The sequence below is a fragment of the Chiloscyllium punctatum genome, chromosome 23, assembly GCF_047496795.1.
Source record: "Chiloscyllium punctatum isolate Juve2018m chromosome 23, sChiPun1.3, whole genome shotgun sequence".
In the NCBI taxonomy this organism is placed as follows: Eukaryota; Metazoa; Chordata; class Chondrichthyes; order Orectolobiformes; family Hemiscylliidae; genus Chiloscyllium; species Chiloscyllium punctatum.
The window spans coordinates 54,626,194-54,648,732 of record NC_092761.1 but is presented as its reverse complement, the minus strand read 5'-3'; positions in this window follow the sequence as shown (position 1 = coordinate 54,648,732).

The window sequence follows — 22,539 nt, the reverse complement described above, 5'->3', positions numbered from 1 at the left end:
ACTACATAGCTGTAATTTAGAGTAACATGTAGACCAGACCAAGTAAGGATGGCATGTTTTCCCCTCTAACAGACAAGTTGGACCAAAGGGTCTGTTTCCATGCTGCACATGGTGGGGAAGCACGGTGGCTCAGTGGTTAGCACTGCTGCCTCACAGTACCAGGGTCCCAGGGTTGCTTCTAGCCCTCAGGCGACTGTCTGTGTGGAGTTTGCACAATCTGCGTGGGTTTCCTCCGGGTGCTCCGGTTTCCTCCCACTGTCCAAAGATGCGCAGGTCAGGTGGAATAAAGAATAAATGACCCTCAGCTGTTCTTCGTTTTCAGAGACAGATTCAGATTGTGTTGATCAGCAAAGGTGAAAATGTGTTGCTGGAAAAGCGCAGCAGGTCAGGCAGCATCCAAGGAGCAGGAGAATCGACGTTTCAGGCATAAGCCCTTCTTCAGGAATGAGGAAGGTGTGTCCAGCAGGCTAAGATAAAAGGTAGGGAGGAGGGACTTGGGGGAGGGGCGTTGGAAATGTGATAGGTCCTTGAGCCCCGCCCCCCAACCGCAACCAGGACAGAACCCCACTGGTCCTCACCTATCTCCATGTACATGTATCATCCGCCGACATTTCCGCCACCTCCAAACGGACCCCACCACCAGGGATATATTTCCTTTCCCTCCGGTATCAGCGTTCCAAAAAGACCACTCCCTCCGTGACTCCCTCGTCAGGTTCACACCCCCCACCAACCCAACCTCCACTCCCTGCACCTTCCGCTGCAACCGCAAGAAATGCAAAACTTGCGCCCACACCTCCCCCCTTACTTCCCTCCAAGGCCCCAAGGGATACTTCCATATCCGCCACAAATTCACCTGCACCTCCACACACATTATCTATTGCATCAGCTGCACCCGATGTGGCCTCCTCTATATTGGGGAGACAGGCCGCCTTCCTGCGGAACGTTTCAGAGATCACCTCTGGGACACCCGGACCAACCAACCCAACCACCCCGTAGCTCAAAACTTCAACTCCTCCGCCCACTCCACCAAGGACATGCAGGTCCTTGGACTCCTCCATTGCCAGACCATAGCAACACGACAGTTGGAGGAAGAGTGCCTCATCTTCCGCCTAGGAACCCTCCAACCACAAGGGATGAACTCAGATTTCTCCAGTTTCCTCATTTCCCCTCCCCCCACCTGGTCTCAGTCAAATCCCTCGAACTCAGCACCGCCTTCCTAACCTGCAATCTTCTTCCTGACCTCTCCACCCCCACCCCACTCCAGCCTATCACCCTCACCTTGACCTCCTTCCTGGATTAGTGGTGCTGGAGAGCACAGCAGTTCAGGCAGCAGCCAAGTAGCTTTGAAATCGACGTTTCGGGAAAAAGCCCTTCATCAGGAATAAAGGCAGTGAGCCTGAAACGTGGAGAGATAAGCTAGAGGAGGGTAGGGGTGTGGAGAAAGTAGTATAGAGTACAATGGGTGAGTGGGGGAGGGGATGAAGGTGATGCTCCCGCGAGGAGGTTGAGCAATTCATCTGACTACATTGGCGCCACCTTGTGCTCCCGCGAGGAGGTTGAGCAATTTATCAACTTCACCAACACATTCCATCCTGACCTTATATTTACCTGGACCATCTCTGACACCTCCCTCCCCTTCCTGGACCTCTCCATCTCCATTAATGACGACCGACTTGACACTGACATTTTTTACAAACCCATCAACTCCCATAGCTACTTGGATTACACCTCTTCCCACCCTACCTCTTGCAAAAATGTTATCCCGTATTCCCAATTCCTCCGCCTCCGCCGGATCTGCTCCCAGGAGGACCAGTTCCACCACAGAACACACCAGATGGCCTCCTTCTTTAGTGACTGTAATTTCCCTTCCCACGTGGTTAAAGATGCCCTCCAACGCATCTCGTCTACATCCCACACCTCCGCCCTCAGACCCCACCCCTCCAACCGTAACAAGGACAGAACGCCGCTGGTGCTCACCTTCCACCCTACCAACCTTCGCATAAACCAACTCATCCACCGACATTTCCGCCACCTCCAAACAGACCCCACTACCAGGGATATATTTCCCTCCCCACCCCTTTCCGCCTTCCACAAAGACCATTCCCTCCGTGACTACCTGGTCAGGTCCACGCCCCCAAACAACCCACCCTCCAATCCTGGCACTTTCCCCTGCCACCGCAGGAACTGTAAAACCTGCGCCCACACCTCCTCCCTCACCTCTATCCAAGGCCCTAAAGGAGCCTTCCACATCCATCAAAGATTTACCTGCACATCCACTAATATCATTTATTGTACCTGTTGCTCCCGATGCGGTCTCCTCTACATTGGGGAGACTGGGCGCCTCCTAGCAGAGAGCTTTAGAGAACATCTCCAGGACACCCGCACCAATCAAACACACCGCCCCATGGCCCAACATTTCAACTCCCCCTCCCATTCTGCCGAGGACATGGAGGTCCTGGGCCTCCTTCACTGCCACTCCCTCACCACCAGATGCCTGGAGGAAGAACGCCTCATCTTCCGCCTCGGAACACTTCAACCCCAGGGCATCAATGTGGACTTCAACAGTTTCCTCATTTCCCCTTCCCCCACATCACCCTAGTTCTAAACTTTCAGCTCAGTAACTGTCCCCATGACTTGTCTGGACTTGTCCTACCTGCCTATCTCCTTTTCCACCTATCCACTCCACCCTCTCCTCCCTGACCTATCACCTTCATCCCCTCCCCCACTCACCCATTGTACTCTATGCTACTTTCTCCCCACCCCCACCCTCCTCTAGCTTATCTCTCCACGCTTCAGGCTCACTGCCTTTATTCCTGATGAAGGGCTTTTGCCCGAAACGTTGATTTCGAAGCTACTTGGATGCTGCCTGAACTACTGTGCTCTTCCAGCACCACTAATCCAGAATCTGGTTTCCAGCATCTGCAGTCATTGTTTTCACCTCGTTCCACCTATCGCATTTCCAACGCCCCTCCCCCAAGTCCCTCCTCCCTACCTTTTATCTTAGCCTGCTGGACACACTTTCCTCATTCCTGAAGAAGGGCTTATGCCTGAAACGTCAATGCTCCTGCTCCTTGGATGCTGCCTGACCAGCTGCGCTTTTCCAGCAACACATTTTCAGCTCTGATCTCCAGCATCTGCAGTCCTCATTTTCTCCTTGATCAGCAAAGGCTTGAGTTTCAGCTCTGGTTTGTGCTGGGTGAAGTAGCTAGTGCCCTTTCTGGAATATACTGATTGCTGAACATGGAAAATCTGCCACAATAACACATACTTCTAAAAGAACACAAACTAAAACTGTTCTTCTCCATTCCCTCTGCCCAGCCTCCAGTCCTTAAATTTTTGGCGTACTACTCCAAAAGCCCACACATTTTCCCAGTGCCTGAGAGACACAGCTGCTCTTGATACACATTTATGTCATTGTTATGTTTGGTGCTTTGCCTCTGTAGCTTGTGTCATGGGAGCACAGAGTCTTTATGCTGATTCCTTTGGATTTATATTTCAAACTGGCTTCCTTATCCAAAATGCTTAGCATATCAAAAATCAGAGTATGGTTCTGCTATTATTATTCTGCATTGATATTGAATCATTGTAAATCAGTTCATAGAACATAGAACATAGAAAAATACAGCGCAGTACTGGCCCTTCGGCCCTCGATGTTGCACCGACCGAAGCCTACCTAACCTACAGTAGCCCAATAACCTCCATATGCTTATCCAATGCCCGCTTGAATGACCATAAAGAGGGAGAGTCCACCACTGATACTGGCAGGGCATTCCATGAACTCTCAACCCGCTGAGTAAAGAATCTACCCCTAACATCTGTCCTATACCTACCACCCCTTAATTTAAAGCTGTGTCCCCTAGTAACAGCTGACTCCATACACGGAAAAAGGTTCTCACTGTCAACCCTATCTAACCCCCTAATCATCTTGTACACCTCTATCAAATCTCCCCTAAACCTTCTTTTCTCCAATGAGAACAGCCCCAAGTGCCTCAGCCTTTCCTCCTAAGATCTTCCTACCATGCCAGGCAACATCCTGGTAAACCTCCTCTGCACCCGTTCCAGTGCCTCCACATCCTTCCTATAGTATGGCGACCAAAACTGTACACAATACTCCAGATAAGGCCGCACCAGAGTCTTATACAACTGCAACATGACCTCAGGACTCCGGAACTCAATTCCTCTACCAATAAAGCTCAGTACGCCATATGCCTTCTTCACAGCACTATTTACCTGGGTGGCAACTTTCAGAGATCTGTGTACATGGACACCAAGATCCCTCTGCTCATCCACACTACCAAGTAGTCTACTATTAGCCCAGTAATCCATCTTCTTGTTACTCCTACCAAAGTGAATCACCTCACACTTAGCTACATTGAAGTCCATTTGCCACCTTTCTGCCCAGCTCTGCAACTTATCTATATCCCGCTGTAACCTGCCACATCCTTCTTCGCTGTCCACCACTCCACCGACTTTCGTATCATCCGCAAACTTGCTCACCCAGCCTTCAAGCCCCTCCTCCAGGTCATTTATAAAAATGACAAACAGCAATGGTCCCAAAACAGATCCTTGTGGAACACCGCTAGTAACTGCACTCCAAGATGAACCTTTACCATCAACTCCTACCCTCTGTCTCCTTCCAGCCAGCCAATTCCTAATCCAAACCTCTAATGCACCCTCAATGCCATACCTCCGTAATTTTTGCAGTAGCCTACCATGGGGTACCTTATCGAACGCCTTGCTAAAATCCATATACACCACATTTACTGCTTTACCCACGTCCACTTCCTTGGTCACCTTCTCAAAGAACTCAATAAGGTTTGTGAGGCACGACCTGCCCTTCACAAAACCATGCTGACTATCCTTGATCACATTATTCCTATCCAGATGTTCATAAATCCTATCCCTTACAATTCTCTCTAAGACTTTGCCCACAACAGAAGTGAGACTCACTGGCCTATAGTTACTAGGGCTATCCCTACTCCCCTTCTTGAACAAGGGGACCACATTCGCTATTCTCCAGTCTTCTGGCACTATTCCTGTAGACAACAACGACACAAACATCAAGGCCAATGGCTCCGCTATCTCCTCCCTAGCTTCCCAGAGTATCCTAGGATAAATGCCATCAGGCCCAGGGGACTTATCTATTTTCACCCTTTCCAGTATTCCCCGGACCTCTTCCCTACATACCTCAAAGCCATCCATTCTAATCACTTGTGACTCAATATTCACATCAGCAACAATGTCCTGTTCCTGAGTGAATACTGATGAAAAGTATTGATTCAGTGTCTCCCCAATCTCCTCTGCCTCCACACACAACTTCCCACTACTATCCTTGACTGGACCGATACCTACCCTAGTCATCCTTTTATTCCTGACATACCTATAGAAAGCCTTAGGGTTTTCCCTAATCCTACCAACCAAGGACTTTTCATGTCTCCTTCTCGCTGCTCTTAGCTCTCTCTTTAGATCCTTCCTGGCTACCTTATAACTCTCAATTGCCCCAACTGAACCTTCACGCTTATCTTTACATAGGCCGCCCTCTTCCCTTTTACAAGGGATTCCAATTCCTTATTAAACCACGGCTCCTCACAAGACCCTTTCCTCCCTGCCTGACAGGTACATACTTATCAAGGACACCCAATAGCTGCTCCTTGAACAAGCTCCACATATCATTTGTGTCCTTCCCTTGAAGCCTATTTTTCCAATCCACACATCCTAAGTCATGCCTCACCGCATCATAATTTCCCTGCCCCCAGCTATAATTCCTGCCCTGTAGTACACACTTATCCCTCTCCATCACTAGAGTAAAAGTCACCGAGTTGTGGTCACTGTCTCCGAAGTGCTCACCTACCTCCAAGTCTAATACCTGGCCTGGTTCATTACCTAGAACCAAATCCAGTATGGCCTCACCTCTTGTTGGCCTGTCTACATATTGTGTCAGGAAACCCTCCTGCACACATTGGACAAACACTGACCCATCTAACGAACTCAAGCTATAGCTTTCCCAGTCAATATCTGGGAAGTTAAAGTCCCCCATAACAACCACCCCACTACTTTCACTCTTCTCCTGAATCATCCTTGCAATACTTTCCTCTACATCTCTCGGACTATTAGGAGGCCTGTAGAAAACTCCTAACAGGGTGACCTCACCTTTCCTATTTCTAACCTCAGCCCAAACTACCTCAGATGGCAAGTCTTCCTCCATCGTCCTTTCCATCGCTGTAATACTATCCTTGACAAGAAATGCCACACCTCCTCCTCTTATACCCCCACCTCTGACCCTACTAAAACATTTAAACCCTGGAACCTGCAATAGCCATTACTGTCCCTGTTCTAGCCACGTCTCTGTAATGGCCACAACATCGAAGTCCCAGGTACCAACCCACGCTGCAAGTTCACCTACCTTATTTCTTATACTTCTGGCATTGAAGTATACACACTTCAAGCCACCTTCCTGTTTACCGGCACCGTCCTTCGAGATCGATGCCTTGTTCCTAACCTCCCTACACTCAAGGTCCTGTACCCTAAAGCTACAGTCCAGGTTCCCATGCCCCTGCAGAGTTAGTTTAAACCCTCCCAAACAGCACTAGCAAACCCCCCCCCCCCCAAGGATGCTGGTGCCCCTTAGGTTCAGGTGGAGACCATCCTGTTTATAGAGGTTCCACCTTCCCCAGAAAGAACCCCATTTATCCAGAAACCGGAATCCCTCCCTCTTGCACCATCCCTGTAGCCACACATTTAACTGTTCTCTCTCCCTATTCCTTGACTCTCTATCACGTGGCACGGAAAACAGACCAGAGACAACGACTCTGTTCGTTCTAGCTCTGAGCTTCCAATCTAGCTCCCTGAAAGCCTGCCTAACAACCTCACCCCTCTTCCTACCCATGTCGTTGGTGCCAACGTGGACCACGACCTGGGGCTGCTCCCCCTCCCCCTTAAGGACCCGGAAAACACGATCAGAGACATCACGTACCCTTGCACCTGGGAGGCAACATACCAAACGTGAGTCTCTGTCGCCCCCGCAAAACCGCCTATCTGTGCCCCTCACTATTGAGTCCCCAATAACTATCGCTCTACCTTTCTCCACCCTTCCCTTCTGAGCAATGGGGACAGGCTCCGTGCCAGAGGCCTGAACCTCGTTGCTTACCCCTGGTAAGTCATCCCCCCCACAAGTATCCAAAATGGTATACTTGTTATTGAGGGGAACGACCGCAGGGGGTCCCTGCACTGGCTGCTTCCTCCCAGTCCCCCTCACTGTCACCCATCTGTCTATAACTTTCGGAGTAACTACTTCCCTAAAGCTCCGATCTATGACCACCTCTGCCTCCCGAATGATCTGTAGTTCATCCAACTCCAGCTCCAGTTCCCTAACAGGTCTTGGAGGAGCTGGAGATGGGTGCACTTCCCGCAAGTGTAATAAGCAGGGACGCTAATGGCTTCCCTCACCTCAAACATCTTGCAAGAGGAACATTGCACTGCCTTCGCTGCCATCCCTCTAAAAGGTAAACTTTAAAAAGAAAACTGGATCTAAAGAAACAAACTAGCAAAATGCAGCACTTACCTGCTTACCACAATGGGTCTTATTATTAGGTTAGAGAAGGAGGGCGGGTGGGAGGCTCTACCCCTGTAGTGCCTCGGGTTCCTCGCATGCGCGCTTTTATAGAGAAAAAAAACCTTCCCGGGTAAGCTAGCGCGACACCAGCTTCCGGGTCCGCTAGGCGCTTAAAAAAAACTTTAAATTTTAACCATTAAAAAAAAATAACTGGACTATACCACGACTTAAAATAAACACCATCATACAGCCATTACCTGCTCCGCCCAGAGAGTGAGCTAAAGAAGTTCAAACTTCTTTTCCCTCCATCATTGATGTGGTGTGGCTGCAGGTGTGTATTATTGACAGGAAGCACTCTACAAACTCACCAAGGTAGTATCTGCAGCATCTCTCAAAACTGACAAGGATGGCAAACACATGGGGAGATCATCACGTCCAGGTTATCAAACGTAGAACACAGAACAGTACAGCACAGGAATGCGCCCTTCAGCCTACAATGTTGTGTCGAACATGGTGCCAATTAAATGAATCCATTCTTACTGCCCTTAGTCCTCCATTCCTTGCTTGTTCATGTGTTGATATCTAAAAGGCCTTAAATGCCCCTATCGTTTCTGTCTCCACATTCATTCCGAGCAGTGTGTTCCAGACTCCTACCACTCTCTGTGTAAAAACCTTGCCCTCACATCTCCTTTGAACTCTCACCTTCATTGCATGTCCCCTTGTCTTAGCAAGTTCAATTCTATGATTCTGACTGTCAACCCTATCTATGCACTTCGTAACTTTATAGATTTCTCTGAAGTATCTCCTCAGCCTCCGCCACTCCAGAGAAAACAACCCCAGCTTTTCTAGCCTCTCCTTATAGCTCATACTCTCTAATCCAGGCACTATCTTCATAAAGCTCTTGTGCACCCTTTCCAAAGCCTCCACATCCCTCCTGTAATGTGGTGACTAGAACTGAATGCTATATTCCAAGTGTAGCCTAACCAAAGCCTTATAAAGCTGCAACATAACATCCTGACTCTTACATGCCCTGACCAATAAAGGCCAGCATGCCATCTGCCTTCTTTACCACCCTACCTACTTGTGTGGTCACTTTCAGGCAGCTATGGACTTGAACCCCAAGATCCCTCTGTACATCAATGCTGTTTCGGGTCCTACCATTAACTGTATACGTTTCTTTAACATTCGATCTCCCAAAGTGTAGTACCTTACATTTGTCTGGATTAAACTCCATCTGCCATTTCTCCATGCACATCTGCAACTGATCTATATCCCGCTGTATGCTTTGACAACCTTCTACACTATCCACTGCTCCACCGATCTTTGTTACTACAATTTAACCTGACATCAATAGTAAGAAAAATGTTAAACTGTATTGTTTTTGATACGGTACCAGTGCATTTTGAGAATCATAGAATTAGGCAGAGTCTTCCAGCGGAAAAGATATCTGACGAAAAATCAAACAATGTGAACTATTGAAGTAAAACTAAAGCACTATTTGTTCTGATGATCTGTACAAAAAGTAACAGCAAGTTTGGAAGCTCCGACAGCATCTGTGGAGAGAGAAACAGATTTTTTATGTCTAATATGACTTCTTATGAATCTGAAATATAACTTTGTTTCTCTCTCCCCTGCATTACACACATTCTGTGTATTTGTTTCTGATTTCCATCATACGCAGTATTTTTTTGTGTCATATTTGATACATCTGTTATATCTTTAAAATCATGATTACTAGTGTAGATAAGGGGGAAACCAATAGATGAAATGTACTTAGAAAAAATTTCAATAAGATACTATACAGGAAGCTGGAACAGAAAATATGGACTTCTGAGATTGAGGATAATAAATAAAATGAATGAGAATTGGCTAATGACCATAGAATAGAGAATGCAAATTAATGGATTCTGTTCAGATTGTCAGTTTGCAATGAATACAAAGAGCTTGGATCCCAGCCTATTTATAACCAATATTAATAAAAGGAATGATCCAAGTTTGTTGTAAAGATTGATGGGAAAATAAGAATAAAGAACACAAAGAAGCCACAAGTGGATTTCTGCTGGTTAAGTGAATCACCATAAACGTGACAAATGGACAGCAACGTAGAAAAGTGGGAAGTTACTTCAAAAAGTAGAAAAACATCTTACTTTTAAAAAATTGTTTAAGTCTAAAAAATGTTTGCATTCAGAGGAATCTGGGTGTCCTTTTCTGTGAATTGTAAAAAGTTACCATCATGGCAAAGCAAGAATTAGGAGGGCAAATAGTATAATAGTTTTCATCACAGATGGATTGGAGTCGAAGAGAAGATAAATTTAACTTGTGTGGGACCTTGATGAGAGCACACCTGGAGCTTGGTTCACAGCTTCGGTTTTATTTCTGAAGAAACTAAATATCAACCAGGCAGGTCGTATGTAACAATGTCTGCTAGACAGTTTTTAAAGTTACCTCATGGGTTGTGAGCATCACTGGCAAGACCAATATTTATTGGTCATTTCTACTTGCCTTTGAGATGGTGGTAGTGAGCTGCAATGATTCAGAGTGGCTCAGTGGTGCCTCACAGCACGAGGGACTTGGATTCTGTCCCACTCTCCGATGACCATCAGTATTGAGTCTGCACATTCTTCTTGTGCCTATGTTTTTTCCGGGTGCTCCAGTTTCCTCCCACTGTCCAAACATGTGCAAATTAGATGGTGGGGGAGTGGGTCTGGATGGGATGCTGTTGGAAGGTCAGTGTGAAGTTAATGGGCTGAATGGCCTGCTTCCACACTGTAAGAATTCTATGATAGGAACATTTAATAATTTAGATGTCAGAAATATGAAATACGACAGAGAATGCTGTAAATGCTTAGCAGGTCACATGACATCTATGGAGAAAGAAACAGCATTCATATTTCAGGTTAATGTCCTTTCAGCTTTCCCGGTAGGACCAAACTAGACAAATGGGATATAGCTCAGTCAAAAAATAATTGAGGAAGGTTTCAGTTGGATTCAGTTCAGATTATAACTCCACCATTAAAAATGCCACTTTGAAAATTGTAGATTATGACTGGAAGGTTTTACCATATTTGTGTTTCAAGGAAGAAAGCGAGAACTAATAAGATCCAAATGTTCACAGATAAGAATGCTGCCAATTTGTGGTAAGACAGTCATTTCTGACCAACCCCTTCCCCAGTACCAACCACTATCTAAAAGCCAGGAGTGAGATTGAGTACATGCCACTTACCTGGTTACACACAACTCCAACAGCACTCATGAAGCTCAACATCATCCTGTATATAACTTGATTGGCATCTCAACCACTACCTTAAAAATTTAATCTCCCCAGCACTGGCACACAGTAGCAGCAATGTGTACTCCATTACAGGATTCACTGAAGCAGCTCATCAAGATTTCTGTGACACATCATCCAACCTCTAATCTCAACCAGCATGTTTTTCTCCAGGCTGGATATTATCCTGATTTGATAGTATAATCACCATTTCTTCACTGTCACTGGGTCCAAAACTTTGAACTCCCTCCCTAACAGCACTATTGGTGCACCTAGACACCATAGGGTGGCATGGTGAATCAGTGGTGAGCACTGCTGCTGCACGGGACCTGGGTTCAATTCCAGCCTAAGGTGACTGTGTGGGGATTTCTCCCTGTGTCTGTGTGGGTTTCTGACAGGTGCTCTGGTTTCCTCCCACAGTCCAAAGATGTGCAGCTTAGGTGGTTTGGACATGGAACATGTAGGGTTGTGGGTATAGTGGGGATGAGTCAGTGTGGCTGAATGGCTTGTTTCCACTCTGTCAGGATTCTACGATGAGCTGAAGCATTTCATGAAGGTGATTTATTGCTATTGGTTGTCCCTTGATTGATGGATGGTAGCCCCTCAGGATTGTAAGTTTTTGCCAGAGTTTTGATGTGACCAAACAAGTTGATTCTTGGTCTACAGTTAATTGAGCACATGTCATAGAATGGCCAAAGAGGTAGTGAGATTTAGAATGCAGAATTTGTTCCTTCTCTTTCTCCCAACTCTGCTGCCACTCTGCATCATGATGGAGCCATTTGGACCTAAAGCTGGATGAACAATTGGCTGCAGGTTTCTCCCAGTATTCATATTGATGTTACTGTGCTTCAAAGAGAATTTCAGGGTGTTTTTACTGCTTTTCTTTGTTCTCTGCAGGAATACTAAATAGATAGGCAGGAGGTTGTAAGAACACAGCAAGCCAAGCAGCATCAGGAGGTGGAAAAGTCAATGTTTCAGGTGTAATCCTTCTGAATTAGGGCTGAAGAAGGGTTACACCCAAAACATCGACTCCTCCGCCTCCTAAAGCTGCCTGGCTTGCTGTGTTCTTCCAGCCTCCTGCCTGGTCTACTTTGGATTCCAGCATCGGCAGAGTTTTTTTTGTCTCTGCTTGAATGCTGGCCGTTTGAGGTGAGAAATCAGGACCTGGTGGAAGAGACTCCTTTCAATCACATGGGCATAATTTTCAGTTCATGTGGCTCGCAGGGGTTTTGCCTGATCGGTTGCAGAGCTGGCTTCAAGAAACAGTGGATCACCATCACCTTCCCTCAGAGGTTGGCATTAATGATGACATTACTACCCTGGAAGCAAATAACATAGAACATAGAATGTTACAGCGCAGTACAGGACCTTTGGCCCTCGATGTTGTGCTGAAAATAATCTGATGCCCATCTAACCTACACCATTCCATTATTGTCCATATGTATGTCAAATGCCCATTTAAATGCCCTTAATGTCGGCGAGTTTACTATTGTTGCAAGCGGCCCGTTCCATGCCCCTACTACCTTCTGAGTGAAGAAACTACCCCTGATATCTGTCCTAAATCTATCACCCCTCAATTTAAAGCTATGCCCTCTTTTGTGAGCCTTCAACATTCAAGGAAAAAAGGCTCTCATTGTCCACTCTATCTAACCCTCTGATTATCTTATGCGTCTTGATTAAGTCACCTCTCAACCTTCTCCTCTCCAACAAAAACAGCCTCGGATCCCTCAGCCTTTCCTCGTAAGACCTTCCTTCCATACCAAGCAACATGCTAGTAAATTTCCTCTGAGCCCTTTTCAAAGCTTCCATATCCTTCCTATAGTGTGTACGCAATACTCTAGGTGCAGCCTTACTAGTGTCTTTACAGCTGAAGCATGACCGCGTTACTCCAAAACTCAATCCCCCTACGCCAACATACCATATGCATTCTTAACAACCCTATCAAACTGGGTGGCAACTTTCAGGGATTTATGCACCTGGACACCAAGATCCCTCTGTTCATCTACACTGCCAAGAATTTTACCATTAGCCCAGTACTCTGCATTCCTGTTAATTCTTCCAAAGTGATCTCCCTCACACTTTGCTGCATTAAACTCCATTTGCCACTTCTCAGCCCAGATTTGCTTCTTATCTATATCCGTCTGTAAACCACAACACTATTCGGCATATCCACAACTCTGACTACATTAGTGTCATTTGCAAATTTACTAAACCATCCTTCTCCGCCCAAATCCAGATCATTTATGAAAATGACCAACAGCAATGGCCCCAAAACAGATCCTTGCAGCACACCACTGGTGTCTGAGCTCCAGGATGAACATTTCCCATCAACCACCACCCTCTGTCTTCTTTCAACAAGCCAATTACTGATCCAAACCTCTAAATCACCCTCAATCCTGAAACTCTGTATTTTGTGCGATAGCCTACCATGTGGAACCTTGTCAAACATCTTACTGAAGTCCATGTATACCACATCTACCACTTTACCTTCATCCACCTGTTTTGTCACCTTCTCGAAGAACTCAATAAGGTTAGTAAGGCACAACCTAACCTTCACAAAACTGTGTTGACTATACCGAATCAAATTTATTCCTTTTCAGATTATTATAAATCCTATCTCTTATGACCTTTTCCAACACCTTACCCACAACCGAAGTAAGGCTCACTGGCCTATAATTACCAGGGTTATCCTGACTCCCTTTCTTAAAAATGTAGTCAGCAGGGACACTAGAGGTGACCCTTACCTCCCACATACTGCAGGAGGAACATTCAACTGCCCTAACTTCCATTCCCACTATTCTAAATACCCAAATAGGCTGCTGAAAAAATGAAACACAAAAGAAAATGCTTGTAACCTTACAAGCACAGAACGGTTTTTCTGGTTAGAGGAGGAAGGTGGGTGGGAGACACTACCCAAGTAGTGTTTCTATTTAGGCAACTGGCCAAATATGTAACCTCGCAACCTCTTCGACTGCCTCCAGGAACTGAAGAATGCCAGACCGGTAATTAAGTAATTTATACTGTATACTCTCATTTCCCGACAGGCTCTGCTGCTCCCTGGTGACCTCGTGACTTTTCCAACTGCCTCCAGGAACTGAAAAAGTAGTGGTTCAGGAATGGAAATCTTATTTTGGCCTTTTTGATCAAATTACCTTTTCACCAGAATCCACATCAGTGTCTAAGTTAGAGACAAAAAAACTAGGTGGTCTGATCCAAAGTAGACAATGGGAGGCTGGAAGAACACAGCAAGCCAGGTAGCACCAGGAGGTGCAGAAGTCAACATTTTGGGTATAACCCTTCTTCAGGACTACTGTGGGGATAGGGGGAGCTACAGCCCCAGAAAACTTAATACTGAGTTCTCGAATTTCAAATAACTTTCCCACCCATCCCCTGACTCTCTTTGCAGCCCCACCTCCTCCCTTCCATTCCACCTACTGACCCTCCTTCCAGCCTCCAACGGATTCATCCCTCCCATTGACCGAATAGGTCATACACACTACCTGTCTTCACCTATCACTGCCTTACCATTCTGCTACCCTCCCCACCCCACACCCTATTCTATCTATCTGTAGCTCCCTCTAACCGTACATCTAGTCCTAAAGAAGGGTTATACCTGAAATGTTGACTTTTCTACCGCCTGATGCTGATTGGCTTGCTGTGTTCTTCCAGCTTCCTGTTTGTCTACATTAGTGACTAAAGTTGTCTAAACCCTGCAACCAGATATTCCACAGCTAATCTTATTGGACAGCATAGCTTCACAATGGTAGCAGGACAACAAACATCAGAGAGTAAATCCTAAGCAGTAATAGCACAGACAGCCCATTGTGCCTACTCTGAGTCTTTGAAAAATGTGTCCAATTTCATACTGGATTATGGATTTCTTTCCATTACCCTGTAAAACCACCCCGGTTAAGAAAAGAAATGGTAGATGCAGGTACAGTTGCAATATTTGAATGATATTTGGATAAGTACAGAAATAGGAAAAGTTTGGAGGGACAAGGGCCCAACACAGGCAAGTGGAACTGATTTAATTTGGGAATATGTTTGGCGTGGACTAGTTAGAATGAAGGGTCTGTTTCTGTTCGTGTGACTCTATATCTCTACAGTAGAGGAGTTGAAGATACTGAGTAATACAAGGAGATTTGACATCATTGTTAACACAAAGACATGTTTTAGGGAAGGACTATACTCTGGGATATAGAATCTTCAGGTGAGGAGGTGGTATGGCAATATTGACCAAAGGGTTAATTACTATACTGCAGAAGGATGATATCATGGAATGTTCTTCAAATGAAACCATATAGTTAGAAACTACAAACAAAAAGAGGGTAATGACATTGCTGTGAGTGTGTTATGGAGCCCAAAGTCATGGAGAGATAGAAGAACGAGTAAATCGACAAATCTCAGAAAAGTGTAAAAGGTAGTAGGGTAATAATAGCATTTCAACTAGCCTAATATTAACTGGGAAAGACAAAATGGGAAGGGATTAGAGGGGGGGACTTCTAAAAAATGTATCCAGGGAGCTTTGTCAGTCAGCTCGTTGAAAATCCTAACAGAGACAAAGTGGTACAGGGAATGCAGTGGGCAAGAGGTAGAAGTATTAGTGGAGGAAACATTTTTGTGCTAGCGACCATAACTCAAGAAGGTTTAAGGTAGTTAGGGAAAAGGATAAAGATGGTAAAAGAAATTCTGAATTGGGCAATGTGATTTTGATATGATAAGACAGGATCTGACAAAAGTGGACTGGGAGCTGCGACCTTCAGGAATGTCTACATCAGGGTAGAGAGAATCTTTTATAAAGGAAATAGTGATAATGTAGGACCATGTGTTCCCCTTAATGGTGAAGGCTGAGAACAACATGTCCAGAGAACTCTTGATATCAACGGACTCAAGGGTTTGATAATGAGAAACACCAAAGTTTATGGCAGACTGCTAGTGCTCAAAAAGTGGAAGCAATAAAAGAGTCTAGAAAGTGCAGGTGGACACTTGAAAAAAGAAATTAGGAGTTTTATTTTATATTAGATTCCCTACAGTATGGAAACAGGGCCTTTGGTCTATCAAGTCCACACCAACCCTCCAAAGGATAACCCAGCCAGACCCATTTCCCCTCCATTTATCCCTGACTAATGCCCCTAACACTACAGGCAATTTAGCATGGCCAATTCACCTGAACAGCACATTTTTGGACTGTGGGAGGAAACCAGAGCAGCCAGAGGAAACACAGTCACAGTGAGAGTGTGCAATCGCCACACAGTCAATCACCCAAGGCAGGAATAGAACCCAGGTCCCAGGTGCTGTAAGGTAGCAATGCCACCACTGAGCCACCATGCCGACAGTGTGAAAAAACACTGAAAATAAAGGAAAATCTAAAGGCACTTTAAAAGTTTATTCGAAGCAAGAGGATAACTGGAAAAAGTAGGGCCCGTTTGAGATGAAAGTTGCAATCTGTGTATTGAGCCAAAAATATGTAGGTGAGGTTTTAAATCAATACATTTAAATTCAATAGCTAGGAATAATTTAAGAAAGGGACACACAAGGGAAAAGACATGAACTGCAATGTTCTATATCATTAAAACAGATGGTCTTGCTATCCTGGGGTTAGGCTATTTTGAAGAGCTACAGATTATCTCAGTAAACCATAAGGTGAAAGATGCATAACTGATGGTTGAAGGTAGTAAATCAATTACAAGGCATTGTCTAATCAGAAACAATGAAGGTTTGGTACGATGCACCTAGAGTATTTTGATGAGATGGTTGGATGCTTTGAAAAATTTTGAGTATTGCATTATTACTGATCCAGGAAAGAAACCAATGCTTTATCTCTCACATATTTATTTTTCATTTGTTCATGGGATGTGAGCATCACTGACTGGGCCAGCAGTTTTTCCCACTTTCTAGTTGCCCTGAAGAAGGTGGTGAGTTGCCTTCTTGAACCACTCCAGTCCTTGGAGTTAGGGACACCCAAAGTGCCATTAGGAAAGGAGCTCCAGAAATTTGACCCAACAACATAAAAAGAACAATATATTTTCAAGTCAGACGGTGTGTGGTTTAGAGGGGAATGTCCAAGTGGTGATGTTCACAGGCATCTCCTGTCCTTATCCTTAAAGATAGTAGAGGTCAGGGTTTGCTATCAAAAGAACATTGGTCAGTTGTCACAGTTCATCTTGCGGCTACTGCGTGTCGGTGGTGGAGTCACATAATGTTTAAGTGGTGCATAGGATGTCAGTAAGTGGGCTGCTTTGTCCTGGTTGCTGTCAAAGTTCTTCAGTGTTGCTGAAGCTGCATTTATCCATACAACTGTATTGCACTCCTGACTTGTGCCTTGAACAACCAACAAGAGTTGATGAAAGATGACGCTGAATATCAGTTCAGAGTCACAAGCGAGGAGTTTTAACAAACGCAAAGAAGTAGTGTGCAAGGAGACAATTCTGTCATATTGCAGATAGAAACCTTCCACTCTATAAGCAGATGCTTCTACAAAAGGTCTGAGATCACGGTGGCATGGCGGCACAGTGGTTAGCACTGTTGCCTCACAGCACCAGAGACCTGGGTTCAATTTCCGCCTCAGGCAACTGTCTGTGTGGAGTTTGCACATTCTCCCCGTGTCTGCGTGGGTTTCCTCCAGGTGCTCCAGTTTCCTCCCACAGTCCAAAGATGTGCACGTTAGGTGAATTGGCCATGCTAAATTGTCCCTAGTGTTCGGTGAAGGGGTAAATGTAGGGGAATGGGTTTGGGTGGGTTGCTCTTCGGAGGGGTGGTGTCAACTTGTTGGGTCGAAGGGCCTGTTTCCACACTGTAAGTAATCTAATCTAATCAGCCCTGAGATCCAGAGCATTTGAATCCAAGCATTAGCATTAACTGAGACCAGATATCCAACATTGAAAGAGAGTTTTTGGGAGGCACATTTGGACATGAGAAATCTTATCCATCTTTCATAGAATCATTGCATGCAAAAGAGGCCATTCAGGCCATCAGATCTGTACCAGCAAAGCTAAATGGCAATTCAACAAAAAAATCAGTGTGCAGCTCCAGCAAAATCTCAAATGCTTTAATCCTTTGCAACAATGATTTTGCCCTGAAATACAAGCCAGGCAGAGGAATGGTACTAACAGATACCCTACTTCATTTGACACTAGAAAAAAAATGTGATTAAGGATAGAGATTCATCACCTTTGCACATTACACCATCAGTATAGTGTCTATTGTAAGGTGAGACCAGCAAATTTAAGGAGCTCTGTATGCCCTGCCAGTAAAGGATCTTGGGATGCCCCAATGAAATGCAATAATTATCGTCAGTACTACAGCAATATTGGTCTATCAGAGATGACATTTCTCTCAAAGATGGGGTTCTGGGAACCAGATGCGGAATAATAAACCCAAAATAATGCAGTAGGAACTTATCTAAAGATACGTGAAAACCACATAGGAACAGAGAAAACTCTGAGCCACTGACATTTACAAATACATTGGAAAAGCGGTCTGTAAATACATATTTGCCAGAAAAGCAAAAACACATATTAGGAAGCAGAAATGATAGACCCAGATTTGTGGGAACTGATTTAAACACATATTGTTGGAGACCATGACTCAAAGTCCTCTTTCATTAGAAAATTGAAAGATTTGAGATCTACAACAGTTGAAGCAATACCAATTCTGTTTGCTGAGCTAAGGATTCTAGAAAGAATTATATGAGATAATAGAATCTACTTCACTCACAGTGATTTAGAGGAAATGGCTGAACAGTATGGGTTCAACACTGTCACCTCATTACCACATCACCCTTGGTGATACGGGTTTATACGAAGATACATCCAGAGTGTCAAGCAAACCTTCACAAAATCCCAAGAAACAAAGACCCAAATATTGTCTTATTGTCACTCTGACTGACAAGTCTCAATGCATGGTTAGGTTCTTGTTTTTGACTGGCATAGATCTGATGATGTACTTCTGCACTGTGGACCTTTATGACTCTAAGGCTAATGTGAAATCATCTGTTAATGGAAGAAAGCATAAGATGACTCTGCTGAGCAAGATACTTCCCCAAAGACACTCAGTGTAAGTAAGACATCAACTCAGTGATAGGTAAATAAACCGAGGTCCATCCAACTCCCAGCCTGAATTGTTGAGAAGTCAAACTAATACACGTGCAGTATTTAATCGTGAAAACTTGGAACTTTTAAAAACTTTGTTGGTGAAACTGAGATTCCAAGGTCACATGTCATTGAGACTGACATTAATCTGAAACCAATAAGAAAGAACCGAGTCCATGTTTGACCTACAGATGAGCAGGAAAAGCACAACATATCACGAAGAATTCCATTAATATTACCAACCAGCAAGAAAACATCAACAGCATGATCAACAAGTGACAGTGACAGTAACTTCAAGCATAACTGCAACATGGACAAATTTATTTGTGTAGCATGCCAACTCACCACAGAGAGTAGTGAATGTCAAATCTACAAGATAGAGGCACAAAATCCTAATGCCCAAGTGATACCATGAATAATGCTTCTCTTAGAAAAGATAACAAACTAGAACAGATTCTAAACCTTGTTTATAAAAGCTAATGGTTAACCTTCTTTCATTTAGAAAAAGGTGTTGGTGATTAGAGCAGTTATGCTGATGAAGTGGCCCAATATAAATACAATTTTAGAGGAAGAGGGATGTTGTGTAGCTCCTAAAATGCTGGGGAGTTATCTCTGATTTAGCACTCGAAGATGTCAGATTTGTAGCAGTAGGCGATGTGCACCCAGTAAAGATGCATCAGGTTATTGGTCACGTGTGAGCTGTAAGAACAACTCTCAGTCCTTGTCTGGTGCAGTGGTAGTGCCCCTAAACCTGGACCAGGAGGCCTGGTTCATGTCTTGTCTGTCATAACATTGCTGAACAGGTTGATTATAAAATATGTTGATTAAAAAGAAAATAACACTTGACCAAGGCTCCAGCATTTTGTATCGAAGAGTGTGATAAATTTGAAACAGGAAATAGGAAGAAGAACAGGATGATTGTTTTAGTCATATCTATATAATGACAAACAATGCTTTGGATTCTAATCTCCCAATGGTCAAATTAACATTGTGAATGAGCTGTAATGTAAAGCAACAAGGTCAAGACCTGGAAATCAGATAACATTGACCTAAAGAAAGAGCCTGGTGCAGGGAAAGATTATTGTACTGGAATTGTGGATGTCCCAATGCACCTACCTCTGAGTTGACATCAGGCAAGTCCTGGTTATGGGTCAGGATTTGGGTTGGAGGTGGCCTGGATAGGAGACGGAGATAGGCTCAGGGAAGGTCGGAAAAAAGATGTGTATTGGGGAGGTGTTTGAGTAAGGGCTAACAACAGTGTCAGTAATGGCAAGGAAGCAACAACCTAACATCTTCTGCCAAATTATACTTCGTTTGTCACATCTTTGCCCATTAACTTAACCTATCTATATCTCTCTGTAATCTCTTGGAGTCATCTTCATTAGTTACTTTCTGATCTATCTTTGTGACATGAGCAAATTTGGCAAGCAAACTTTTGGTCCATTCAGTTAAGTAATTTCTATAAATTATGTACAGTTGAGGTCCCAATCCTGATCCCTGTGGTGAACCTGCAAAAAAAGCAATTTATACCAATTTTTATTTCTTGTTAGTCAGTCAATCTTCTATTCAAGCCAATATACTAACCCCTACACCGTGAGTTTCTATTTTCCATAATAATTTTTGATATGGCACCTTAACAAATGCCTTCTGGAAATCTAAACACCTTTACCACAGAATGTCCTTTTCAAAAATCTCCAATAAATTGATGAAACATAATTTACCTTTTTGGAAACCACGTTGACTTTGCTTGATTACTGGAATTTATCAAAATATCCTGTTATAACTTGCTTTAATAATAGCTTCTAAGATTTTCCCTATGATAACTATTAAGCTAACTGGCCTGTAGTTTTTGTTTTGTTTTCAGTTTCCTTCCGTTTTGAATTAAGGAGTTACATTTCCTTGCTTCTAATCTAACTGGGCCATTTCTGAGTCATGGGAATTTTGGAAAATTAAAATCAATATATCAGCTGTCTCAAAAACCAATTCCTTTAAGATCTTGGGTTGGTGACCAAGGGAAATGGGCAAATAAAAGCATAATACTGTAGATGTCGGCAATCTGAAGCAGTGAATGTTAGAGAAACTCAGCAGGCCTGGCAGCATATGTAGAGGTGAAAGTGGGTACTGCAGATGCAGATACTGGAGATTAAGGAGTCAAGATTAGAGTAATGCTGGAAAAACACAACAGGACAGGTAGCATTCGAGGAGCAGGAAAATCGACGTTTCGGGCAAAAGCCCTTCATCAGGAATCAGCATATTTAGAGAGAGAAACAGAGTTAACTTTTCAAGTCCAGTAAGACTCTTGCCTTGTCAGACTCAAAATATTAACTTTACATTCTCTCCACAGGTGCTGCCAGACCTGCTGATTTCCTTCATCATTTCCACTATTTCTATCAGGATCAGAAACTTCTCAGCCCCAAATTCCAAACATTTCCTTACTACCAATTCCTTGATAATTGAGATTTTCCCTCCCTCCCATTTCCTAATTTATTACTCCATCCTGGATGTTATTTATATCTTCTATCGTGAAAACCTATGAAAATACCTGTTTAGTTCATCAGCCATTTCCTATTTTCTATTATTGTTTCCGCAGTCTCAATTATTTTATGGGACAAACTGTCACTTTGTTAACTCTTGTCTTCTATAAATGATTGTATAAATTTTCATTGTGTGTTTTTACATTTATGGCTAGCTTTACTTGTCTTCTAATTTTTTGCTTTATTATTATATCTTTTTGGTCATGTTTACACCGTGTTTTTATATTCTATACAGATTTCTGACCTGCCATCTTTCTTTGCACAGTTTGAAGAAGTTTTCCTCCTCTCTCTTCAAGAACTTTATGTTACTTTCTCCCCACCCCCACCCTCCTCTCATTTATCTCTCCACCCTTCAGGCACTCTGCCTGTATTCCTGATGAAGGGCTTTTGCCCGAAACGTCGATTTTACTGCTCCTCGGATGCTGCCTGAGCTGCCGTGTTTTTCCAGCACCATCTAATCTAGACTCTGCTTTTTAAGTTTGACACTATCTTGAATATTTCTAGTTAATCACCGACCATGAGTCCAGGAATCCATTCCTGGGAATGAATCTATACTGTGTATTCTAAAATACCCTCTTAAATGTCTGCCAATGCATCTCTATTGATCTATTGCTGAATCTAATTTTCCAATTCTTCAGTTCTGATTTCTTGTCCTTATCATTGTCCTTGTTAAAAATTTTAAAATCGTCTCAAAGAAAAAGTACTCCTCAAACTGAGTGTAAAATTCAATCATATTATGGCTACTGATACACCAGGATCCTTTGAGATCTTTAATTAGTCCTGTCCCATTACACAAAACCAGGTCTTGTACAGTTTGCTCTCTCATCTGCTCCAGAGTATGCTGTTCCACGAAGTTGTATTGAAAACATTCTATGCGCTCCTTAACTAGGTTACTTTTGCCTGTCTGAATTTTCCAGCCGATATGTAAACTAAAATTATTGCTGTGTCTTTCTAACAAGCTGTCATTGCTTCTTTCATTTTTCATTCCTGCATAAACTGTTCCGACATCTTGACTCCCTAAACTCATGTTATTCTTCACTGTCAATAACGTCACTAACTAACAAAGCCCACTCACCCCCCTCCACTTTTCCGAGT